The sequence below is a fragment of the Gallinula chloropus genome (assembly GCF_964237585.1).
Source record: "Gallinula chloropus genome assembly, chromosome: Z".
Lineage (NCBI taxonomy): Eukaryota > Metazoa > Chordata > Aves > Gruiformes > Rallidae > Gallinula > Gallinula chloropus.
Window position 1 is genome coordinate 74,667,556 of NC_140089.1, and position 26,146 is coordinate 74,693,701.

Here is a 26,146-nt window from a genome sequence, read left to right on the forward strand (position 1 = left end):
TCAAGATATTAAATATCCATTATTGTAATTTTCCCAAAGATTATCTGAGCAAGTCAAGATGTTTGTCTCATCGTTTTTCTTTTTTTAAGCTGTGTTTGCTTTTTGCCCATTAAGAGACATGTCCATTTGTGTTGGGCATGTCCACACAGAGATACCAACACTTCATTTAAGCACTAGTCAGTCAATAACAAGTAAAAACTTTAAAAACTTCAGACTTCCTTCACAAAGAACCAGGTGTTGTATTACAGCATTAGTTTATCTGATGATAGTTTTTTAAAGAATATTATGACCATGGCTATAAGTGCTCAGTAACAGTTACTGAACTTGGATGGGACTCTTTGTAGCATGAATTTAAGAATGTTAAATACTTTATGACTCTCTTAAATTTTCCCTTCAGATTGTTTGAAACACACAAAGCAGAACTCTATACTTAGAGCAGAACAAATGTACTTATCATAATTTTTCCAAACAGGCAGTGCTGTTGTGTTATAAAAATGAGTAAGTCAATGAAACTTTTAAATGATGCTACCACAAATCAGAGCTATGACGCTCAAAAAATGTCAAGTATATCAAAAGGAATGAGCATTGTCAGGTGTAAAGGAACTGTGTGGTATCACTGCAACACTCCACTCTGTATTTGGTGGCAAAATCACAGAACCCCAGAATTCCAAAACAGTAAGGGTTGGAAGAGACCTCTGGAGATCATCTAGCCTAACCCCCCCTGCTAAAGCAGGATCACCTAGAGCAGGCTGTAGAGGATTGTGAGCCAGTTGGGTTTTGAATGTCTCTGGAAAAGGAGACTCCACAGCCTCTCTGGGCAGCCTCTCACAGTGCTCTGTTACCATCAGAGTTAAGCTTTTCTTCAGGTTGAGATGGAACTTCCTGTGTTCCAGTTTGTGTCTGTTGCCCCTTGTCCTGTTGCTGGGCACCACTGAAAAGAACCTGGCCCCAGTTTCTAGACACCTAACCTTCATATATTGGTAGGTGTTGATGAGATCCCCTCCTAGTCTTCTCTTGTCCAGGCTAAACAAACCTAGCTGTCTCTTCCTTTCTTTGTAAGAGAGATGCTCCAGTCCCCTCATCATCCTTGTTGCCCTCCATTGTGCTCTCTCCAGTAGTTCCCTGTCTGTCTTGAACTGGGGAGCCCAGAAGTGGACACAGTATTCCAGATTTGCCAAATCAGGTCAGAGTAAAGGGCTAGGATAACCTTCCTTGACCTGTTGGACACACTCTTCTTAATACACTCCAGGTACCTTCTGCCCTCTTGACCCCAAGGTCACATTGCTGGCTCATGGATAATTGTCTGACAGGACTCCCAGGCCCTTCTCCACAGAGCTGCTTCCCAGCAGGCCCAACCCTAACATGTACAGTTGCTTGGGGTTATTCCTCCCTAGGTGCAAGACCCTACACTTGCCTTGTTGGATTTTATTTGATTCCTCTCCACCCAGCTCTCCAGCCTGTCCGGATGTCACTGAATGGCAGCACAGCCTTCTGGTGTGTCGGCCACTCCTCCCAGTTTTGTATTGACAGACCAGACCCAGTACTGACCCCTGGGGCACACTACTCACTACAGGCCCCCAACTAGACTCTGCACCACTTATCAAAACCCTTTGACCCCTGACATTCAGCCAATTCTCAGCCCACTTCACTGTCCACTCACATAACCCGTGCTTCCTGAGTTTGCCTGTGAGGATGTTATGGAAAACAATGTCAAAAAGCTTACTGAAGTCATGGTAGACAACATCCACAGCTCTCCTTGAATCTACCCAAGCCATCATGCTATCATAGAAGGCTATCAAGATGGTCAGACATGATTTCCCTATGGTGGAAACATGATGGCCACTCAAGAAAAACACAGTGTATATGTCTGCTCGCAGAACATTGAGTAAATCCCTGTGCTTTTACTAATGCAGGTGCAGCTGCCACTGGCATTTTGTCAGCTGGGGCAGCTATGGCACACATTTCCCAAGTTATGAGGTGACTTACTGATCATATTATTGTTTTTGAAGAACACACTTTTTCACCCATTACGTTCTTGTTTCTGGCTCATGTTATTGCAGGATTGGCTCTAACTGCAGGTAGACATTGTGATATATACAGATAAAATCCATGCAAGTTCACAGAAGTTGATTTTTGCGTAGGGACAGGGGACAGGTTAAAAAATGATTGAGCTTCCTTTACTATGTGCAAATTGACCAATAAAGACAACCACAGGCTGTAAACCCAGTGATTCTTTTCCTGACCACACAAAATAATGTCATGATTACAATTTGCAAAAGATTTTGTTTCATTTGGTTGGTGAAAAACATGGCAGTTGTCCTCCTTGGACAGAGGTCAGGAGTGGTCCCATTGTCCTCAGTGACCTAGGCAGGGTAAGTGGAGGGTGGGAAATGGATGATAAGGGAGATGTGCTCCAAGTCTACATTCCTTGTAGAAACTGGTAGAAAGGGCTGAGCCACTGACACAAACCCTGGATAGGACAGAATGATGGGAAAGGAAGATAAGAGAGACAACTGAGAGACATACCTACATGTAAATCTGAACCCAGGATAAGTGTTAGGATTATTCAGTTTAAATTACGAGTGAACCCAGAGTGACCAAAAGGAAGAAGACATGATGCACTGCGAATGAAGCTGTGTACTGACAGAGGTGTGGATGACTCAGCCACATACATGACTCAGGTGCTGGGAACTCTGACACTGACTCTTCACCATGATCCTGGGCAAGTCCCAGCTTTTCTTTGGGTCATGTCAGACCTCTGAGTAAGCAGTTTGACCTCCCACCACAGCCAAGGCAGTTGTATTTACATATGTTGACCTTGTATTTCACAGAATGCTTCATTTTATGTATCCGGAAATGTCCATTTTATTATATATGTCAGAATACCAACTTTTATAAAGAATTTTACACTGTAAATGCCAATGTCAGAAGGGAGTGAGAGACATTCACCCAAATAAATGTCACTATCAGAGCTAGTTACATGACCTTTTATCCTGGTTAAAATTACTGATCCTGTACTGTACTGAGCATCAACTCCCCACTCTGAAGTGGTACTGGTGCCTCAGGCACTCAAGACATTTGTATATGAGGCTACAAGTTCCTTTTCTGGGATGTTAACAAGTCATTAAACCCCACCATCTCAGACAAAACAGCTGTTCTGCTTTAATTTCTTAGTTCCCTGGAACACAGAAGATAATTTTATTTTTCTGGCTCAGTTCTCTATCTTCTGATGATATTTGACTCTTTTTTTTTTCTTTTCTTCCCCCCAAATATGACTTTACCTTGTGAGGAGTATTTAACTTAGACATATTGCTGTTGGACCTGTAAATCTTTGTGGATATCCAAGACAGCAGAAATCTAAATCTATGCATTACAGAGCTCACTGGTGTGACTAAATACTGAACTGATGGTGAAGTAGTGTTACTATAAGTTCTCTATCTCATGGCCCAAAGCCAGAATTTATTTGTGCCAGCCAGGGCATTTTCATGTAATGAATTCCCTTCTGTAACACGGATCTTAGAAAGAAACAAAATGTTTGGTCTCTGCATCTCTCTATCTAAGTCACATGGTTTTTTTTAGTTTTTAGATCTTTAATTTCATTGGCAGTGTTGGGCATGGTTCCTGGCTCATAGCTATATCTGGCATGTGCTTGTTCAGGTGGTTGTGGAGTTGCAGACAGCTGGACTAGATGACACAAGCATTTCCCAATCCTCCATCCTAAGATCTTTGATTAGCTCAAGTTAGAAATTGTTTGGTTGTTTTTTGTTTTGTTTTGTTTTGTTTTTTAAAGTGTGTGGTGTATCCTAAACAATACAAATCAGAAAATACCTATTTTTCCAACCTCAACTGGAGTAGATGCAAACACTTTCAAATTCAGCACAAGATCTCATTGTCATTTGAATTTCTCTGTGTTGCAAATAGGACCAAACTTGTTACCTTGAGATGAAAGACACTAATTCAAATCACTAAACATAAAAAATAATCCAGTAAATTCAAACTGTAACAAGTAGGTGTGCTTTTCACAGTTATCTGAACAGCACAGCAAAACGTCTGTGTTCCCAGAAAATGAGTTCACATCGCTATAGGAAAGCTATCACAGAGATGACTAAGTGCTATCTCAGTGTGTGAACACTAAATGACAGTGTTTGCCAAACTGACCATCAGGGAAAAAGGACATCAGAAAGGAGGCAGCTTGGCAGAATACAAAAGCATATAAAGCAGTGAACTGATACGCTTGAGTCAATGAAACACTGAGCACAGCTGACTACCATACCCAAGGGACTAGCAGGAGTCTGGACAGTTCTGGTGACTCATTCTGTGTATGTAGAGAGTTGTCTTAGGTCAAGATCCAAGAATGTTAATATTTCCTCATCTTTTTTTAATATTAGGATATCCTAACTTTAAAAACAATTGAAGCTTGCCTTCTTTCAAGTTTGAAACAGACCTGAAATTCAGTCCAGAGAGTCTCAGATTTGCAGTTCTTATTTGTTTACAATGAATACTCACTACTTCCTCAAAAGCTTCACATATAAAATAGTATTTCTAAGATTCACAAACTAATTCATGTTTTTATGGTAATCAACACATGGAACTGTTTGTTAATTTTACACAGTTAATCTGAATCCAGAAAAACTTGGAATTTTTTGGCTGACTTTTGAACTGGTATTTGCATTTGTTGAATCAGTTTCACAGTCCTCCAGCAATCAGAAAAGTAACTGGACTTCTATGGAAGAAGCATGGTGTGTGTGTGAGAGTTACTTGCAGGGGATAATGTGGTGCTGCATTAAATGGCAACAGTAAATTTAATATTTTTTTTCTTCTAAGCCCACCAGTAAGGCGAGCAGACTACTTGCTCAGATTTTATGCAAAACATTTATCAGTATTTGCCACATGTTTAAAACCATTTTCTGCTATGGAAAAGTTGTAATTTTTGAGCTACATATCAAAATTTGCCAATTTCTCAGACAGAGAGAGAGAGAGAGACAAGGGGGATTTTCTGAAGTGTGGAAAGTTCTGCTGATCCCCTGCAGCCTGCAAAAGCTCACTGACATCCAGGGTCAGAGAAGTAAGCTAATGCTGAATACTTTAAAAATCTCACCCAGCTTTGCACATTTGTGATTCTGACACCTTGGCAGTATCCATTTTGATGATGGAAAGAGTGAAGTGGTTGCCAGTGTCTTACAAGTTTATTTGTGTAGATGTTTTTAAATGTTTTAAGAGGGCAAGAAATCCTGCTGGCACACAGGGAAATTGGTTTATTTCACCTCATTATTCCCTAAAAGTAAACTGAAAGCAGTTTTTGTCTGGCAGAACACGCTTCAGGACTTGGGGTTTTTGCTGGCCCTCACTGAAGACAGTGCTTCACATCTTCAGCTTCTCTGGGACCAATGCCTTCTACAATTCTTTCTGCTCCCCAGACAATTAGTGGCTCAAGTGGGCATTGGAAAAAAAATACCCAAAACCCAAGAATTTCAAACCAGCCAACCAAATTAAACTATTAGTGCTTGCCTAAAGCAGCTCTGGATGATTTCAGGTGGTTTGAGGGGAATCATTTGAATACCACAGTTTGAAGACAACTGAAGTAACAAAGGTCCTGGATTAAATGTGTCAGTCTGAAATAGTCTATATGCACCCTCCAAAAGTATATTTAATTAGAAAGAACTCAGAGAATTAAAAGATTCCCTATCAAGGATCATTTTCTGTCTTTTATCCTCTGTAGAAGGGCACCATGTCCAAATTGCCCTTGGAGAGTGGTCCCCATGCTGCCTGCCTCCTTAGATTTTACCCAGGATTTCCTTGGAGACAAATTGGCTTGGGAGGAGGCCACCTCAGAAGTCATGGAAGTGATTTAATAGTATGGAGAACACAGGACAGTGTTTCAGATCACTGTCTGGACCTCATTAATTTATTCGTACAGATATCTTAGCATGTCACACAGATGGTACAGTTATCTCTGAAGGTTTGTCAAAATTGTGAAGGAGATCCAAACAGCAGAATGGAGATCCAAACTACCAGTGTTTCCTAAGCTGGATTAATTTTTATAATAATTTTCATGTTCAACAATTATACTTTTTTAGATTTAAAATGTAAAAACTGATTGGAGGTTGCCCTCTGCAATATGCTGGGTGGCCTAATGCATGCTGGATAATTCTGAAAATTCAGAAATTTAGGAAGCAGCTCTGTTCTTCTTTCTTAAATTTTTTGGTTTATTGCCAGGAGAACTGTGCTGAAAGGCAATTCTTGAACATCTTGGTGATAAAAAAGCAAATGGACAAAACACTTCTGCTTCCATTCAGCTGGCAGTGGACCTGAGCAGAAGTATGAAAACAATAAAAGGTTAAATTCCACATGGGAAAAAAACCCAGCAGTGAAGAGGTTGAAAAGCAGAACCACACTGCATTTCCTGAGTTGGCCAGATAATAACTGAAGAGAGATGAAGAGTTTAAAAGATTCTTAGTTGACACATTATTATTATTACTATAGTTAGAGGCAAAATAAAGTAATCAGTGAATAAAAAAATTGCAGCTAGAAAGCAGGAAAAAATCCTTTGCACTGAAAATGGATTTAAATGCTATCCAATTTTTTTTAAAAAACGGAAACCCCAACAGCCCAATTTGCGTTCCACAGATTCCAGGGATGGGCAAAGTCTTTTTTTCTCGGTGACAGTGAAATCTAATTTTAAGATAATTTACTTGTTTATGTTACATCAGGCACTGCTCCCTCAGCGTAAGAAGAGCCATTCGTCTGTAACATATTGCTGTAGAAATAGCTCAGATCAGAAAAAAGCAAAGACACTTGTCACAAGCTCAGTGTAAAAGCATGGAGGTTATAGCAACTGTTTGTGTCTTTCAGTTTACTTCTTGTCTGGAAAAAGAAGAAAGTGAAAACTAAATTTTGGCACTATATAAATGTTGAAAGTCTGTTCTTACCTTGTTTTTCAGCTCCACATTTCCTCTTGAGGCTGTATTGTGAAATTGCAGTTCAGCATTTGGATGACAAAAGCCCGTCCTGTGGTCAGGCTAGTTCATAGTTCATACCCTATGGATTTTGTTATTCACCTATTCAGTTTAGTTACAGATGGTAGCTGAAGTTCTTCCAATCATATAGAAAAATATTTGCAACAAATTTGTCAAAGTAGTTGTAGCTCTTGAGCTTTTGAAAGGAAATTAATTTGGGAAGTAGGGTGGGAGGGTAGTGGCTTTGTTTTTTTCAGGAAACTTTTAATGAAAATGTCAAATTTTCTTTTGGCATTTGGCCATAAACTTTTTTTTTCCTTGTCCATTGCTTTTTTCATTCTTCCTTCCATTTTCTTCCCTCTTCTCTCCTGAAGGAACAGAAGGGATGCAGGAAGAGAAGGCCAATAAGAATTGGCAGAAGGATGAAAGATGTCTACCTGGATCAAACTGGACTGGTTGACTGAATATTTTCAGTGGACCACTCCAGAATATGTCTCAGTTTTGGTTAATTTCATAGTGAAATTTTAAGCCTTGTAAAGCTGAAAACACCTGTGTGTTCCTCTGAATGCCCGTAGGATGCACAGATTTAGTGTGGTCAGCTGGAAACACATCACTTGTAATGTGGTGGACTTCCTCATGCAATATCTCCTCCTTCCTTTTTTAGTGTGGGTTTTTAGAAATCTCTGTTTCATGAGAGGAAATATGTTTCAGTGGTTAAATTCAGCATAGGCAGTCTTCAGACTCATGCAATCTTGTGTTTCATAACATCTCTTAAAGACCAGGATGCTTCATGTCGTGTAACAGACTGTGAACTTCCTTGTTCTCATTCTCAATACTGAGGGTTGTTTTGGCTCAAGTTTATAATGGGGCTATTGATGGTCAATATTCTACCATTTATGATGTCAGCAAAAGACATCATTTAGTTGTATGATGCTTTGCATTATTTGGCTTGATAATTTATTAGTCAGCTTATTGTAGGCTTCAGTACTATCTAAGTGCTGTAAAGTTTAATTGGGTGCCATTTCCTGTACGCTTTCTCATGCATGTTTATGAAAGGAAGCTCTGTCTTTTGATAAGTATAGAAACTTCCCTTGCCCAGTTAGACACGATGTAAAGCTGCAGGTAAACAGGCTGCAGACTCAGAAATTATAAGACGTTATTATTCTCACCCTTATGTGCTTCTGTAAACTACTTTGGCTCTTCTCTTTCTTGCATACTAAAAGATGACAATGATCCTATGTTAGGCTAACCAAACAAAGAAACAACCAGACAAACAAGTATTACTTTACAACCATGACTGTCACACATTGTAGTGCAGTATAAAGCAGGAGCTTCTCTACTGAATTCAGTGGCAATGGAATAAAACAGCAAAACGGACACACAAGAAAACTCCTTGACTTGCACAGTAAAAATTCTGTAAAATCAGTATAAAACAGATTCGATAAAGGAATTTGTAATGGCTTCATGTGGTAGCACACATGGAGCATCAGTCCATCTTCGAAAAAAAGCAGCAATTATCAAAGATGCCTAGCATTCTAAATGGAGCAAAACCTTCCTAAGTTGTATCTTGAACACTTTCCAAAGTATTTGGAAAATTCAAAAGTATTTCCAAAGGCTTTCCAAAGCTACCTGTGACAGAAGTGAGATCAAGAGCGTCTCACGTGAGCAGACATACTTTTGTCTTAGAGGTGGTGGTGGTCTGTGCAGGAGAGGCAGTGTGTGGTAGTTAGACATAGCTAGAGAAGAGTAACTGAGTTAATGTGCCTACACTCCACTGTAAATTAGTATCTAAACCAGGAAGAATGTTCTTCACGTATTTTACTTGCCTGACAGACTCACGAGTCAGTACCGCATCCATTCAGACACGCAACTTGACGGCTTCCTCCGCCCCTACTGTCACAGCTACATGGCTGTCTGTTGTGCTGCTGCCAAACCAAACAAATCTAATTTATATTCTTTGTGGCTGATGGAAATACCTTATTGCATTAGGGTTTCAGGAGGTTAGCTGCACAGTGAGAGAGAGAAGTCCTCTTGACCCTGTCACCTCTGCTCTGACCATGGCTGCTCCTCCACTGCCATTGTGAATCCTCATTTCTCTAAGGAGCAATAGGAAACTTGTAAAATGGTCAGCTGTCTGAGATTCTTGGGGTAAGTGAGGGTGATGGAGCATGTTCACCAGGGCTGCAGAGGACTGAGATGGAATTCCAGGTGTCTCATTGGCAGCATAAACTAAATTAATGGGCAATAAGCCTGTGGACTAGATAATGTATCAGCTTTATTCCTGCTTAACACCCTCGGAACTGCTCACTTCAGGTTGGGAGGATGATCATATTACAGTAACACCATGTTCATTGACTCATTTCCATGCAACACTCAGGAGTTCCTCAAAAAATGAGTCATTTCAACATCAGTGTGGGAATCTGCTGTGAGTCCTTTGGTCTGGAAGTACATGTTGCTTGCTTATACCTGACAAAACTAGCATTGGTGAAAAAAAAGACAGTCTTTAAAATAGTCAGTTGCCATATTTCATCAGGCACAGAAGACTCACATTTATGGTGATTCTCACCACTCACATCTCTGAACCTGGCGCGGTGTTGTTCTTAGGTTACACGAGGCTGCTGAAAGAACTTCTACGTGCCTCTAGGTTGATTCAGCCAGGAAAGAAATAGGATTTAACCTATGGAAGAGCAATGTTTGATAGCTGCTCTGATCTGTGGCAGCAATAGAGATTGGTTGCTTTCACTGGATTTTTAAAATAATTATGTGTGATTTGGGGACCTATCCCTCCCCCTCCCCCCCCCCCCCCCCGCAGTACAAAAGGATAGATTATGGATATTTTGTAAGATTTTGAAGAATCTCTCCTAATTTCAGTAGTTACTTAATACAGAGCCAGGAGTGAGCTGATCTTGAGCTGGCAATAGTCCTGTTTAGAGCTGGAGGTTGGACTAAATGTTCTTCAGAGCTCCCTGCCAACAAGCATTTCTAGTACTGTGCTTTTTTGCTCTCCCAAAGAATGTCAGAGCCTCACCTCACTGTCACACACCAGCTATACCAGCTTTCCTGGCTGTGAAGAGGAAATCAAACATTTACTCCCCTAACCCAAAGGGGCATGGGGAGGTGAGTTATATTTACACAGTGGTATGAAAATGTAAACTAGGTGTCACAAGACTGTTCTTGAGTAACAGCCTTTGCATTGTGGAGGCACTGTGTATGAGGAAAATAATTTGTCCCTTCCTTGCTCTGAGATATATATGGTTGAATTATTTATTTGTTGGGGGGGGGGGGGGGAAGCAGTTTACAATCTGAAAAGCTGCATGGGCATTTCTTTTCAGATGTCCTAAAGCCAACCTTCATATCCCATGATATAAAGTGGAGTGGATCCTACTGCACTGGGCGAAATGCAGGTCTGGGAGTGAAAAGAGGTAGATTTTAGAGCAACGTATACCACACACTGTGGGTTCGGGGAATTCCTTCAGGCTTTTTTTCCATGTGCATTAGGAGCGGATTGTGGAATGCAAGAGATGTTTAAATAATGTTGATAGCGTGATATGTCTGCAAAGATTACTCAAGACCACTTAAAGCAAACAGAATTCAAGTGTTTCTATTCCCACAGGGCCTCTTTTGGGAGGGGATGCCCTGAGTGATTTCAAGGGGACCTTGGAAGTCAGAGCTATGCCACTTAGCTGCATTACCTCACTGCACTCAGTTTTTAAAGGGGGGTGCAGACTAGAGCTACATGGGAAGCCCAAGAGCAGGAGTATGATGCTGAAAAGCACAATTCAAATTTTTTTATTTCAAAACACTGGATCTTGTTTAGAGAGGTCTAAGGACCTCAGACTCTGGTTCCCCCCAGCCATTGTTTTTCAAAGTAACTAGGTAAATCTTCCAACTAATGTACACTGTTGTTGCATTTGTATTATCATTTGCAGATGAATGTTTCTCCATTTACACAGCTCCAGGTGAAGGATACAAGGTTTGGCTCTGCAGGAGACTTCTAGACAAGATAGTGGGATGAGAGAGGTGGGGTTTTTGAGAGAAATTTTCACTGTTTCCAACAAGGAAATGAAATGAACATTCAGTGGAGGAAAGTTTAGTACTAGGTATGAGGAAACATTGTTCTAATAAATTCCAACCTTTAAACCTTCCTCGACTCTGCCATTTCTCATGATGGCTGTTTATTGCTTTTTAGAGGAAAGGGCAAGCTCATGTAATAAATACGTTCATGAAGTGTTTTCAGCTATAAGCAAGTTTTTCAGTGTAATTCTGTTCTAGTTCTCTCCTGAAGCAAGGTCAGCCACAAGGATGATTGTTCCTCTGCACTAAGATTTTCTGAGGAAATGTCTTCATTTCTACCTGGATTGGTGTTTTTGCTAGAAGGGGGGAACATTAGCTTCACATACAGAATGACTATAGCAATCTCTCCTTCCATTTTGCTCCCCTTATTTATTTATATTGCAGCAGCACCCACAGGCCTTGAATGGGGAGAAATCTCCATGGCACTAGACAGCGTACAAACACAGAGGAAGATACTGAAGAGCTTGCAATCAATTATAGCAATATTACAGTGCCTTTTCTTTAGCTACAGGAGAAGACACTAAGGACCCAATTAGATTAGGGTCATGCTTAGCCCAAATCTACGAGATTATATTTGCAGTCTCTTCCTGACACTCTATGTCTTAGAGAGCACTTGCATTAAATAAACCATATTATGGATTATGAGACAATATCAAGTATGTTAATTCAAGAAAAAAAAAAATCAATATGAAAACTAAACAAAACACTGTGTCCACCTCTGCCATTTGGTAAATCCAGTTCTTGGCTTAATCTTTTCTGGGTGTGAATTTTTTTTTTTTTTTTTTTTTTTTTTTTTTGTCACAGGTTTCCCTCATATGGATATTTTTTCAGAAAAATTAAAGTGAACTGGGATCAGCAAAAATGATTGTCCTGGTTTCAGTCAGGATGGAGTTAACTTCTTTTGTAGCAGCAGATGGAATGTTGTGTTTGAGAGTTAAAATGAAAGCAGTGCTGATAACACCCTGATGGTTTTAGTTGTGGTCAAGCAGTCAAGGACTTTCTCAGCTCTTCATATTTCTCTATTAATGAGAAAGGAGGGGACAAAGCCAGGACAGGTGACCCAAACTGGCCAAAGAGAGTATTCCATGCCAATTACATCCTGCTCAGTATAAAGGGGGGCTGGTGGGAGGAGGAGGGGTGGCTCCAGGACGCGCGGTTTTTGGGGGACAGTTGGGTTCTGGGACAGCTCTGGGTGGCACGGCCTGAGCTGTGTGGTTCAGTGAGAAACTGCATTGTGTATCAACAGTTTCATAGATTTTTTGCTCTGAAGTCCTGTTAGCATTGTTATATTTTATCTTTATGCTATTCTAGTAAACTATCCTTGTCCCAACCCACGGGCTTTTGGTCTCTTGGTTTTGGGGTTGTTATTTGCCCCTTCCTTTTCCCTTCCCATGCCTCACCCCTCCCGCCCCCTTCTCCCACTCCTGTTTTCCTTTAAAGAGCAGGCAGCTGTGTGGATCTCAGCTCTCAGCCGGGGTAAAACCATGACACCTGTTCTTGGCCCTGGTAATGCAGAAATAACAGCGAATATTTTCAGAGTTATATGACAACAGTTTCGGTTGTGTGTGCATCTGACCGGGAATCAAAACAATCCTGATGATGCCTTTTGAATATCTCTCATTGTCAGAGCAGGCTGATGGGATGTAGAACTAGCTGCCTACATGTCTGTGATGAAGGCCACACTCTATACTGTAATTCACAGCAAACGTGACTTTGGAGAAAGTATCATAAAATCAGGGATGCATGTTTTTGGCACACTTCACCTATTAAGCCTGGCACTGTATAAATAATGATTATTGGACATGGAGGAAAAGAATTAGCTATTTCATCCCAGAGGTCCCAACTATGGAGAAAAACCTGTTCTTTGTAAGCAAAGTGAAAGAAGTGCCACACAGGCATTTTTATTATACACATCCAGTAAAACTGAAATACACAGAAAGCTAAATATTAGCAAAAGAGAAAATGCCCTGAAGACACAGTTAAGTATATTCCCTGTTACTTGTGGGGACTTCATAATCTGTGTTCATAAATGTTCAGGTTGTTATTAGCAAAATTTTCTGTTGGTTAGGAAGAAATATGTTCAGGGAGATCTAAAGATACATTCTGAACTTAACATGTGACAATTAATAATGCAAGAAAACTGTGTTGCAGAAAAAAAAAATTAGGAGAAGCAAGAATGAATAAATTTGCCTTTTCCTTAATCCTTCCCAAATTAAACTTTGGGGTTTCAGTTTTCTGTTAAATTTCCAGAACTGAGAATAAGGGAACAGCAGCAAAAAAGGTCTTTGCTTCATTTATTGATAAGGAGTTTAATTAACCTTTAGCTTTTAATTTATTGCATGCACATTTTGAAGCTCACCTTTTGCACAGCCAGTCATCACCTTTGGCAGTGATGGAGAGCCAGCAGAGACACATCTGACTTTCCCCCAAGTCTCCCCTGTTCCTATCTGCTTCCTCAATGGCTGGCTGGCTGGCTGTGTCAGATCTCCAGCTTCTCTTACCATCCTAACTGCCATGTGTGTGAGATAGTGGCTCAGGCAGAATGGCCACAGTTGTTACAGTCAGGAGTAGGAATACATTGAAGAGAACTGCTCCCTGTCAATTATGACAACCTGTGTGAACAGTTGCAACCTTATGAGTAGGACATTCAAGACCTTCGGTCAATTTTTCATTGCTCCTGGATGAGACAAGATTATCTTCTCCAGCTGGACGCACTCAAGTACCCAATGATGTTCATCCCAGGATACTAAAAGAACTGGTCAGTGTCACTGCAGGACCACCCTCCATTACTTTTCAAGGGTTTTCAGAGGTCCAAGACAACTGGAAGCTGGCAAATTTTGTCCCAATTTTCAAGAAGGGTAAGAAGGAATAGCCTGGTATTTGCTGGCCTGTCCATCTCACTTCACTGCCTAGTAAAATTATGGAGAAGGATTTTCTGATAAACACTTGAGGGACTACACAGTCATTGGTCATAGGCAGCATGGATTCATGAGAGATTAGCCCTGCTTAGCCAACTTAATTTTCTTTTATGACAAGGTGACCCATCTAGTTGACCAATGAAATCCAGTATTTGTGATGTGAAGGATTTTACCAAAAATTTTAATACTGTCTGTCAGAGTATCCTTCTGGACAAAATATCCAGTTCACAGCTAGACAGGTCCATAATACCTGAGCAATTCTCTGATGGGTTGGGTTCAAAGAATTATGGTGAATCGGGTTACATCAGGTTGGTGGCCAATGACTGGGTGGGTTCCCTGGGCTCAATTTGAGGGCCAGTGCTCTTTAAGGTTTGGATAAATGGTCTGGATACAGGAATTGGATGTACATTGTTTTCTGATGCTACTAAACTAGGAGGAGCTGTGGACTCCCTCAAGGGTAGAGAGACCTTACAGAGACTGGGTAAACTGGACAGCTGGGCAGTCACCAACCTTATAGGATTTAAAAAAGCAAATTCAGAATTCTTCACCTGTCTTGGGGGACAGGAGGCTGGAGAGCAGCCTCACAGATAGAGATCTGGGGATTTGGGCTGGTGGCAAGTGGAATTCCAGTCGCCAGTATGCCCTGGCAGCCAAAATGTCCAACCATGCCCTGGGGTGCATTAAGGTTAGCACAGGCAGACATTGACAGAGGTGACTGATCACCTCTACACTGCACTGGTGCAGCTCCACCTTGAGCAGTATACATAGTTTTGGACACCTCATTGTAAGATCATCAAACTATTCCAGTGTGTCCAGAGGAGGGTGACCAAGGTGGTGAAAGGGTTTGAGGGCAAGTTGTTTGGGGAGCAGAAGTCTGAGGGTGCCCTCATGGCAGTCTGCACCTCCATCATGGCAGGGAGCACAGGGGAGATGCTGATCTGCTTTTTCTGACGATCACCAGCAGGACACTAGGAAATGGGATGATGTTTACAGGATTTTAGAAAGCAAGTTCAGAATTCTCCACCTGTCTCTTACCAGGAGAAGTTCAGGCTGGACATTAGGAAAAGATTCTTCACTGAGAGGGTCATTGGTCCCTGGAACAGGCTCGCAGCACTGAGCTTGTCAGCAATCAAGGAGTGTCTGAATGAAGCTGTTAGTCACATAGTTTAGTTTTAGGTGGTCCTGCAAGGGGCAAGGAGTGGGACTCAATGACCCTGGTGGGTCCCTTCCCACATGAGATACTCTGTGACTCTGGTTCTGTCTTTCTGTTTGGGAAGCTTGCAGCCCAGTGCTGCCTGTAAGATATGATTGGGGGGAAGTGGTAGGCACAAGGCAGATCAGAGGAGTATATTCCTCCCTGACACCCACAGAACAGATGTCCTGCAGTTTCACTCTGAAAGACAGAGGGATTGATGTCTTGTCCTCCTAAGCCTAGTGCCACCTGGGAGCAGGTTGCTTGCAGACACTCCTGTGAGTGATTCAGGAGGACACACAGGAAGGGGAGAAGCAACCTATTCTTTGAAGAAAGATGATAAAGCAGGACTGATGATATCAAGATCCTGACAACCATGCTGAGGAAAGGGGGTACTGAGGGATCTCTGCCTTCATGTAGGTGATAGCAGCAGGATCTGGTGACCTCGAGAATATCTGCCCCTATGTGGCTTTGACCCTGACATGGTGCACAAGGCAGATACCTTTCACACTGTCTCCTTGAAGATTGGCTGATACTCCTTGAGTTTCTTCCCACCTTCCATAGTTAGCAGGTGCTGTCATTGATACCCGTATTCAAGAAATACAAGGGACAAAGGGAAGCATGGCTAGGGAGGTGAAGAGGTGGGGGTATAATGTGTACAGGAATGGGCTACAGCTTACACTGCTGAAGCATGGAAACATGGTGCCCAAATATTTTGTTTGTTCCTTAGCCAAAAAAAGCTCTTGGCTGTGATGAGTTTCCTAGATATGTGCTATGAGATACATACCACTTTAGGTTTCTGTGTGTAGCTATCTAACAGCTGTCTTAGATCTTGTTTTCATGATGTGCCTCACTGGAATATTTAGAGTGACATGATACAGCAAATACTGATTTTTTTTCTTGTGTATACAAATAAATAAAACAATATTGAGTTTCACCAGGGGATGAACTTTCTGCTAAAGTCACTAACACTTCTGGTTCTGTTCCAGTTATGCTACTGGCTTCACTTCCCAGGTAGCTCTTTATAAGGCGTATGAGAAAAGACAAGATGAAGTTGCTAGTTAGATTACACTGTTGTCAGAAACAGTACTACTCAGTAGCTTCTTTTTTTCTCATAATTTTATGCTTCAGTTCAAGGTTTGCTTTTTAATAGCAATTATTTGCACAAGCTGGAGGATGTAAACATCCTACATGTCTTGTTATAATGTCAAAGTGCCTGCTAATGAATTATTGTGGAAGAGTCAACTCAAAGCTAATCAGAAAGTAACAAGGAATTTAATTTATTTGCAGGAAAATGTCACAGTAAGCTTTAATTAAACAGACAATCAATGCATACCTGCTAATTCCCCCACTACATTTTTTTCAGTGGTTGCCTGCAAAACTAATGTTTAGCTGATATAGACAATTTAGATCTCAAATACACAATGGGAATCACGATGTGCATCATGAAATTACAGGAAACTTCATGTATATGATGTATATTCATCAGATATGTATACATCTGTGGTGTAAATATACAATCAAATGTATGATTAGGTGTAAGGTAACCATTGAGATGCTTATCTTCTGTGTGTTGGGCATCCAGACTTAAGATTAATCTGGAAAACAGATGCCAAATCCAAATCAGAACCCAAGTACCCTTGGTTTCAATGGAGAGGTCTTGCTATACAGTCTTGGATTCCAAATTCAACACCTGGTATTTACATCAAGAACAAGTTGCCTCAGGATGACAATGCAAGGTCTGTGTATTGAGCAGGTAGCTGCCCAGAGCTGGCCATCAAGAAAGGTTGAGGATGTGGCTGTGCCAGATCACCCCATCTCTCTGGTGTTAAGAACCAGCCTCTGGTATGTAAACTGGCTCTAGAGTCCAAGAACTTTACCCCCTGTGGGATACAGAAGACAGCATTAACTTCTGAAGGAAAACCTACAGTTATTCTTTGAAAGCACTTGATGAAGCCACAGCACTTGCACCCGTCTTTTCTATAAAAGGAGACTGCTTGGGGTATCCATTCTGTTGGTGGACCAAGAGGGGTCAAGTCTGCTGTCCTTCACCTGAGAAGAATGTTTTACAGCAGTTTGCAAGTTTTCCTTGGCCAGAGTATTCTCTAAATACCTGCTAGTGCTTGTTGTGCAGCAAAAGAAATGGCTCATGGGATCCAGAAAGGAATACTGGGGAAACCTAATGATCCTCTGCAGGGGCGTGTTGAATAGAAGTGCTTAACTCAGAAAATATTTTGGTTTTAAATAGAAGGATTCAAGCAGGCACTGGTGTTGATTTCCAGCTACCCCGTATACCCTGAGGGTTCCCCAGCTTGTCCTTTGTTCTCTTTCTGAAAATGGGGGTTATGTTTCCCCTTTTGTAGTCAGAGGGAACTTTACCAGAGTGCCAAATATGATAGATAGTGTCTTAACCAATTAATTTGCCAGGACTCACAGATGTATCCGGTCTGGCCCCATGGACTTATGCACCTTCAGGTTCTTTAAATGGTCTTGAACCTTATCTCCTACAGTAGGCTGTTCTTTATTTTCCCAGGTCCTGCCTTTGCCTTCTTGGAAGGGACTTGAGGGGTTTGGTTTGAACTCCTGCTGGTGAAGATTGAGTAGGATGGGTACCTCAGCGTTCTCTATACTCAGAAAACAAGGTCTTCTATTTTCCTTCCAGAGAGTATCCACATTTTCCTAGTCTTCATTTTAACACTGATGTATGTATAGAAGTTTTTCTTGTTTCTTGACATTTTTCAATAAAACAACTTTTATAGTAAAAACTATTAGTAAATACCAATAGTAAAAAAGTAATAGTAAAAACTATGAGCTAGGAAAATTTAATAAATTATGAATAAAAAATTAATCTATTTGCATGATTGTGGTCATTTTCCTGACTTGCTCTGATGTAGCACATCCTGTAGATAGGAATCATCTTGGCAGATGGGCACAAACTTAATATAAAAATGCATTTTTAAATGCTATCCAAAAAGTAGTGAAGCAATGAAAAAAACAGTATTGTCTGCCAGGAATGGGATTCCTCACTAACATTGTCAGCTATGAAAGCATTGGAAATCTAATTGGACGCTCAGTGAAATAAACACTATAGAGTTAAGTATGTTTCAGGGACTGTTGCTGAACAAAGATACTTAATCCTTCTCTACACATGGAAATCATGAAGAGATAATTATATATGATCTGACAGCAGCAAAAAATAGGATCAATGCCACTGAAAGAAGGAAGTTAAGAGAAAGTAAATAGCTGCCCCTTGTACATACTAGTCTTAAATTAGTTTCTTATGCCAGCTCTTAAGCAACTGAAAAATAGGCAAAAGCAACTGCCTGCAAGTACATCATATACACAAAGACTTGGATACTGCTCAGAGCGTAAGTGTTTTGTTTGTTTGCAATAGGCCTATAACACCATTTTCCTGACAAGGCCAGTGAGAACTTTACAGGAGTGTTGGTAAGGATAGAAATTAAGAATATGTAGTTATCTTCCAGAAAGGTTCGCTGAGGTCCAGGAGTAGTCTGAGGAAATTTGCACAGAAGATGCCTCTCTTGCCACCCTTCTAGAAAGATATATGAAATATGTATGATTTTCAATGTATTACCTATTTCCTGGAAGCTCTTTCATCATTATTTGTACCCTTCCCTTGTTTTAGATTATTCCACTCCAGCTTTGCATCATTCATTCATAGATTGAATGAATATGTATGATTTTCAATGTATTACCTATTTCCTGGAAGCTCTTTCATCATTATTTGTACCCTTCCCTTGTTTTAGATTATTCCACTCCAGCTTTGCATCATTCATTCATAGATTCTTCCAATGGAAAACCCCTTTATTAATCATAAAATTATAAATCCATTTATTTTCTAGGAAGTGGACAATCCCTTCTGTTATACTTAAGAATACCCTGAAATCCTGTAACTGAATTGTTAACTTTGAGGTACAGCAGCTGAATTTTACTTCTGCACTACAAGTTAGAGGATAACAATCACCACAATTTTCAAGAGGGATGCCTGCCCGGTGAAGTCGTTTGAGAGCACCACCAGAATGAGCAGCAAAAGCAGCTTGTGGAAATGTGTCCTTGCTTGTGAAATATACCCTCTGCCCTTCAGACCCCACTGCTGCAACAGCACATGGATCTTAGTGCTGGGCTGGAAACACCATCAGCTACAAAAACTTCCTTTACTGTAGAGGTGAGGGCAACTTGCACTTACGACAGACAGAGATCTTTAGCTAAGATGGCTAACGATCTCTGGCTTCATACTGAATTGCCTTTACTCGATATTTGGCACATGGTCTTTTTATCTTTCAAGAAAAAATAATGGGAAAATTAATCTAAAAAATATTTATAGACAGTGAATAGTAACAGTATGTGGGAAGGGAGAAATGGTAAAAGAGGAAAACTAAATTCCAGATATTTTTCCAGCACTGACTCCCCGTTGCCCTCTGTTCCCCACACACAGACTCAAACATCCTTCTCTCTACTTTCCCTAGGAGGGGGACAGGTTTTGCAACACTTCCGTCCTGTGGTGAGCTCTTACTGACACAAACAGTCCCACCAACATCTCACAGATCACAAAGAAACTTTAGACAGTCAAGGGAGCAGGAGAGGCAAATTATCTGAGCTAAAATATGTTTGGGAACACTGCATTTCTTTGCTCTGAGTGCCTGTGTGCTCCATTTGCCAACTGGCCCACATTCACTTCATTTCTGGACGTTTTTCTGAACAGCAGTTTTTATGGGTCTCCAGGCTCTGTAGCTTTATAGGTGACTGCAAGTCTCTGTAGGTGAAGCTCCACCTGATGCAGCTGTGTGATGAGAGCCACAAGCCAGTCTGTAAAATGTGGGTTTAAAGCTTTGTGGGTTTTGACCCAGAGATCTGAAAAGACTTAAAACAGTCAAACAGAAAAAAACGTCCCTTTTTTCTTATGATCCACATAGTCACGTGATGTAATGCAGATGAAGATGTGCAGTGACCACAGGACCAGATGTACTCTATCACTTTGGTAAAGAATTTAAGAAAGCCTTCCTGGTAAAAAATAACAAGCCCAAGCCAAAAGAAATCATCAAAGAAAAACATAATTACTTTCTGTTAGATGGTAACTAATATTCACAAACAGAGGAACAAGAAAACAGATTGAACAGCTGAACTTACAGAAATATGAAGTAGTATATCTGTAGGTACTAATAATAACAGTATTCACAAGCACTTATTGTTTTAAAATTCAGTTCAGCTAAGAATTAACTTTGTGATATAATGGTATCTGTGTTTGCTCCAGTTTCTAGGCCATCATTTTCCAAGGGGTACCTTGTAGAAAGGTCTGTGTAATGAACAGCTATTTAGGACTGAAATAGTTAAGTTTACTCCAAGTTTGCTATAAGGACGGCATTGCAAAGGAAAAGTCTTGTAGCCTAAGACACATTTTCTAATCATTTAATGAAATGAAAGATTTTTTTTTTTTCTGTGTGTAAAGGAAGTTGGAAACTATCACGTTCTATTCCCAGACATATAACTTTCTCCTGCCAGAGAGCTCTGGCAGTTCAGCTCATGAGAATATGCAGTGGGATTTCTAGATCTAGGTTTCAGGATTCAGTTTTCCTCAATAAGCTCAACAAAGTTTTTCCCAAATTCTCTGAATTCTACAAATAGATAAAAATAATGTGCTAATATCATTAGCTCTTATTCCCCAAAGGTTTTTGATATTTCCTGTATTTTACTGGCCCAGAAATACTGTCACAGCAGCTTCCACAAGAGTTTTCCACCACATCTATGCCCAGCTCTTTCTACAACAACAAAATTAGCCAAGTGACATTTACCTCATTTTGGAAATTATTCATATTCACTCTGATATTTGTATTCATTAAAACTCAAACCAGATTTGGTTCAGACTCATGTAAAAGATTGGACTGAACTTTTGGAAAGCTCTTAGCCAAAGCTGAGCTCTACCTTGTCCCTTTTCAGCCGAATGAAGGTAACTAAGGCCATGGAAAGACTGGTATGTACTGGTCAGTGTCAGATGTGGGCTGTGGCTGGAGCCACTGTTTGAACACAATGCAGGGGGATGTCCTAACATCCTCTCCTCCAGTCAGGATGTTTCAGAGCCTGGGAACTTAGGACACCATGGAGCAGACAATGTTTTCCTGAAATGCAGTCACTTGGAAGTGTGAAGACAATTCTTTCAAAATCAACATCCTATCTCTCCTTGTTTCATGGATTTATCACTATCAGAATAATATGGCCATGTCTTTAAGTCTGCAGCTGGAGATGTACCTGATGATATGCACAAAGTAGGTGTTCTTTCTATAGATCAAATGCAAAACCAGGAAAATCCTTTATCCCTAAGTAACCTCTCTTAGCCTTAATTGCTATCCTCTTCAGTTCAGAGATTTCCACAATATTTTTTTAAATACTACTAACTGTTTTTGTTACATCTGCACATAATTATGTTTGTAAAGCTGGAGGATTCAATCCTTGGTTTCTCTGTTAAAGATACAGGGGTCTGTTTTTAATTGTTGCATCTAGTAACTTATAAATCATGTCTCTCACCACTTGCCATGTGATTGGAAGGGGATATGGTACATCCCCATCCATTTTTCTTGCATGATGTGAACATAACTTATACTATGCAAATGTATAGAAAATCATGACACGGTCCAACTCTGACAAGAACCAGTCATTCTGCATCAAAGATTTTATTTGTAAGTTTCAGATCCAAATAATTACCTTTCTTTTCTTGTAGCTCATCCACTCTAAAGTGAAAAACACAGTCCTTTAGGCTGACTGTAAGTATCAGCAACAGCAGAAAAAAGCTTTTCTGCCTACCTCAGTGGTCACAAAAGAATGTAGATTGTTCCAGAGATATTTAAACCTGATAACTCAGTAGTTGTGCTTTACAAGAAGCCTAAGCCTTAAGGAATTGATACTGTGGTTCTTATTCACCCAATGTGCTTCTATATGGGGAACACAGGCTGCCTCTGCACAGCAATACCTGTATCCAACCTGTGTAATCATGAAGGCTTCTTGAAAAACTTCACCCAGTCCAGAACTCAGTTGTCCACCCAGCAAGAAATGCTTGTCTTTGAAGGTGAAGCTATGGCCACTTCTTTGCACTGCAATGTTACTGAAAGGATAAACTATATCCATGGAAGTGCTAAAACACAGCTGCAGTCCTAGAACAGTCTGCAGTCCCGTACCTGCTCATCCTGACCACTCAAGGCAGGGATCTTCCAGGTCACAGCCAGTCTCACACTCTTCCCCCTCTCTGATATTTTGAACCAAACCTTCGCTCACTATGACATATCCTCAAGGGAAGTGAGAGTTAACAAATACTCCTTCCTGACCAGTGTTCGACAGCTCTGCTTAGGATGTAGGTGATGGCTTTCATTCCCACAGACCAAGACCAGACTTGAAGCTGTATCTTCCCCAGTGCAAAAGTGTTTTAAGGATTTGCTCTGTTACAAAATATTAAAGGTACCGTTGTTATTCTAATTTTTAATTTCTTTTTTAAATGAGCCCTTTCTGGATTGTAGAAGAAAGGTACTGCCCTGGGAGCAGATTCCTGCCTCATGATCCCAGGCAATCATGGCTCCTGACCTAGCCTGGAGCAGGCAGGTGCTCTCAGCAGCCACACGGCTGCATATGGAGTCTTATCCTTTAGGTTTGGGGTTTAGCTTTAGAGAACAAAAGCCTGAAGGTTCAAGACTGCAGCATGCATTTGACTCAAAGAGATTTTGTTATTGTAGCTAAAGGTATTAACAGTAATTTTTGTGAATTCACAAAATTCACCTTTAAATCACTGTTGTGCTCTGCACCAATATCAACAGATAGTCCTTTCCCACTTCCAGTACCTTTTTCTTGTAATAAAAATGGTTTTGAAGGCACATTTGACCCTAGAATACAGGAGTGTAATACTGTTTCAGAAAACTGGCCTGAGTATCAGTGTTGACACTCTGGTTCCCTTAAATTTGGCCCTGTAAAATTCTGAAGAAAAATGTGGGGGTGTTTTGTTCAGGATCATGCAGTGCCTTTTGCTTTAAACAATATCTAAGCCAAGAAACTGCTTCTACAGTAAGATGGAAATTTCAGGGACATGTCTCTTTATTCGTTGTGATGCCTTACCGTAAATAATTAACATATTTTAATGGCCTGCAAAGAATGCAAAAGCATCAGTTTTCATTCATCTATAATAAAAAAGGAGGAGGAGGAGTGAGTTGACAGGAGGATATGAGATAGTATGAATTAAGGTTAATAAATAATGCCTACAGTGTTAGTCATCAGTTTTGTCTTGCACATCACATATGCTGCTCACTGCAATGTCTTAGATCTATTTTGAAATGAGCTTGTTTTGTGTGGAAAAAAACATGGATCATATTTAAGAAGATCTTCAGAAGAGCTCACTTCAGATGAGAAATAAACAGAGGGAAATAAATCTAAACATTATCTTCTCTCACAGTTTCTTTTTCTATTTTTATTTAATGTGGTATGATTCATAAATATTTGATAGGCTATGGCTTAGTAAATGTCATTTTCTTGGCTCTGGAACTTTGACTTTGAGTGTTGAACAAAATGATATATAGTCTCTCTGGAACAAGTAGGACAAGTACTATGTATCTGAAGGCCAGATTCTAGGTCTGTCAAAATAAATCGCAAAACCTCAACTGTATTCCAAGATTAAAGGGTCAAGCTGTTTGGGAAATCTATGTCAAAATTTTAGCAGTACTGCTATACTACCAGATCTTTCCTGACTTTAGTTTAGCTTTTCACTTGCTGACAGAGCTGTAAATTCAAGCAATAACTTCTCTAAACTATAAAGGTGTATCTTATATTACAAAAAATACTCAAATTGACTAATGCATTTTTCACTGATGTTTTGAAACTTCCTCCAGCCTAAGACACAAAATTCTTTCCCTCTGACCTCAGTGACATGCTGACAATAAACTAGGGCAAGCCTCCTTACAAGGCTTAATTCCTTTCCCTGGACCATGCCCAAAAGGTAGGAAGCAGCTCTGGCCTGAATGAGGAGATAGCTACAAACTGCAGGCATTATATCAAGCCCTTCATGATTTTTGGTGGGCTGTGCAGCAAGCATTGTACAGCACTAGCTGAAATTGAGAGGGTAGAGGCTGATGCAGTCTATTTCCAGAGTTTAATGGTGAGACACTCCATCTCTCTGTGGAGTTCTGTCACACTACAGAGCAAGAAGACCCATTCGTTGCCCTTTTTTGTTGCCTCCTTGTGCTAACTTGTAAACCTCATTCCCTCCCAAGGGATACACAAGTACTGTGGCATGGGACAAACAGCTTACTTGGGCAATGGGCAGCTTGGCAGACCTCCAAATAGAAATTCTTGGTTTTCAGTGGAAATATTTTTGACTCAAAGTTTGCAGTTTCCAAAATAACAGAGCACTGATGAAGCATTTTCCCATACAACTATGACTGCCTCACTAAGGCAAACAAGACAATTCAGTAAAAGCAGAGGAAGAATAATAGAGATATCAGTTACCATTGTACACACTTAAAATTGATTTTTCTTTAATGCCATTCATTGGGATTCATTCTATGAGCAATGAGAGCAATCAGCAATGGAAAAGGTCTATTTAAAAGCTTCTTATCTAGATCCTTAAGACATAAAGTTGTCCATCCAAATGGGTGATTACTACAAAATTGTTTTGGTTCATACTCCCTGGGAACTGTAGCAGATACCCTGATGGCATTGGAATTGCTGCTGCTTGCATTGGTTTTCTGCAAAAAGGATCTCTAACAAATTGTACTGTCATACTTGAATACATGAATTTTAACAACATCAGCTTGAGTAGATGTTGAATCTAGAGCCCTCCACACCCTTCTACATGAATCTTTCAATTACTAGTTTATTATCTTAATGAGGAGAAAAAAAGAAGGGGACATCAGAAGCACTTCTTTTGCAAGTACAAAAAAAAAAAATTATCACTGCCCTCAATATATTTTGTGTGGCGCATGATTGGTGCATCTCAGGTGCTGCCGAGGAAAGCTGCCTGAGTTTGAGCCCATGGAGTTGTCTTCAGGAAGGAGGCCAAATTTGGGATGTGGCTGGGATTAGGTGTGATAGTGGTGCCAGCTACCTCAGTCCTATCAAAATGCAGGGCAATTCTGTACATGCTCAGAGGTGCTACAGATGCTGAGTGGGTTGGCCATAAAAGTCACAGATCAGGGCTATGGCACTTCAGTTTTGCCGAAATGCGGGTTTAAACCCATGAAACTTTCTGGGAGTGGTGGGGAAGGAAAAGAATAGGAGGATTTAAGACTGGTTTTCCATAGTTCTTGCTTAACCAAAGACTAGATGATCAAAATATATTGGTTGTTTTGCTTGGCTTTATAAAAAATACCAGTTGGATTGGTACATGTTTACCAAATTCCTTATGAATAGGCAACAACACAAGTTGATTTGGAAAGCTTTGTATTAAAGAAAGGAGTTTTTTCAAAATTAATTCCTTATGGTCTACTTCAAGTGTTTCATATAGTATTCAGTTGAAAACTGCTCATGATCACTTTGTTCCCAATGTTTTTAAGCATCTACTGAACAATGCAGTACATATCTTTGTCTATTTCAGAACAAGTTTTTAACAGCAGCGCTTTGTACCCAGCCTCTGGGACCAGGCAAAGACCATTTCCATCCACTCTCTTGCCTTTGGCAACAAACAAATAAGTCAGTATTTCAGAAGAATGTGATAAGCTCCAGAAATTGCTTTTGTTCAGTCATTAAGGCCTCAGGAGAAAATTTTTATCCCTGCAAGCAGAGAGACAGACAGTTGTAACTAGATTAAAGAGGATGTCATTAGTATTGATTAAGTGCACAATATTTTTGAATTGTCTGTTTAGATTTTGTACAATGAGACTTTATATAAGTATGTGCTTTGTGACACTGGATGACTAGTCAACAGAACTGTCTTTTTAGCCTTCAACATCAATTTCATACTTCATTATCTGCTGCTGTCTTAAGCAAGCTAACAGATCCCTCTACTCATTTTACCTGGA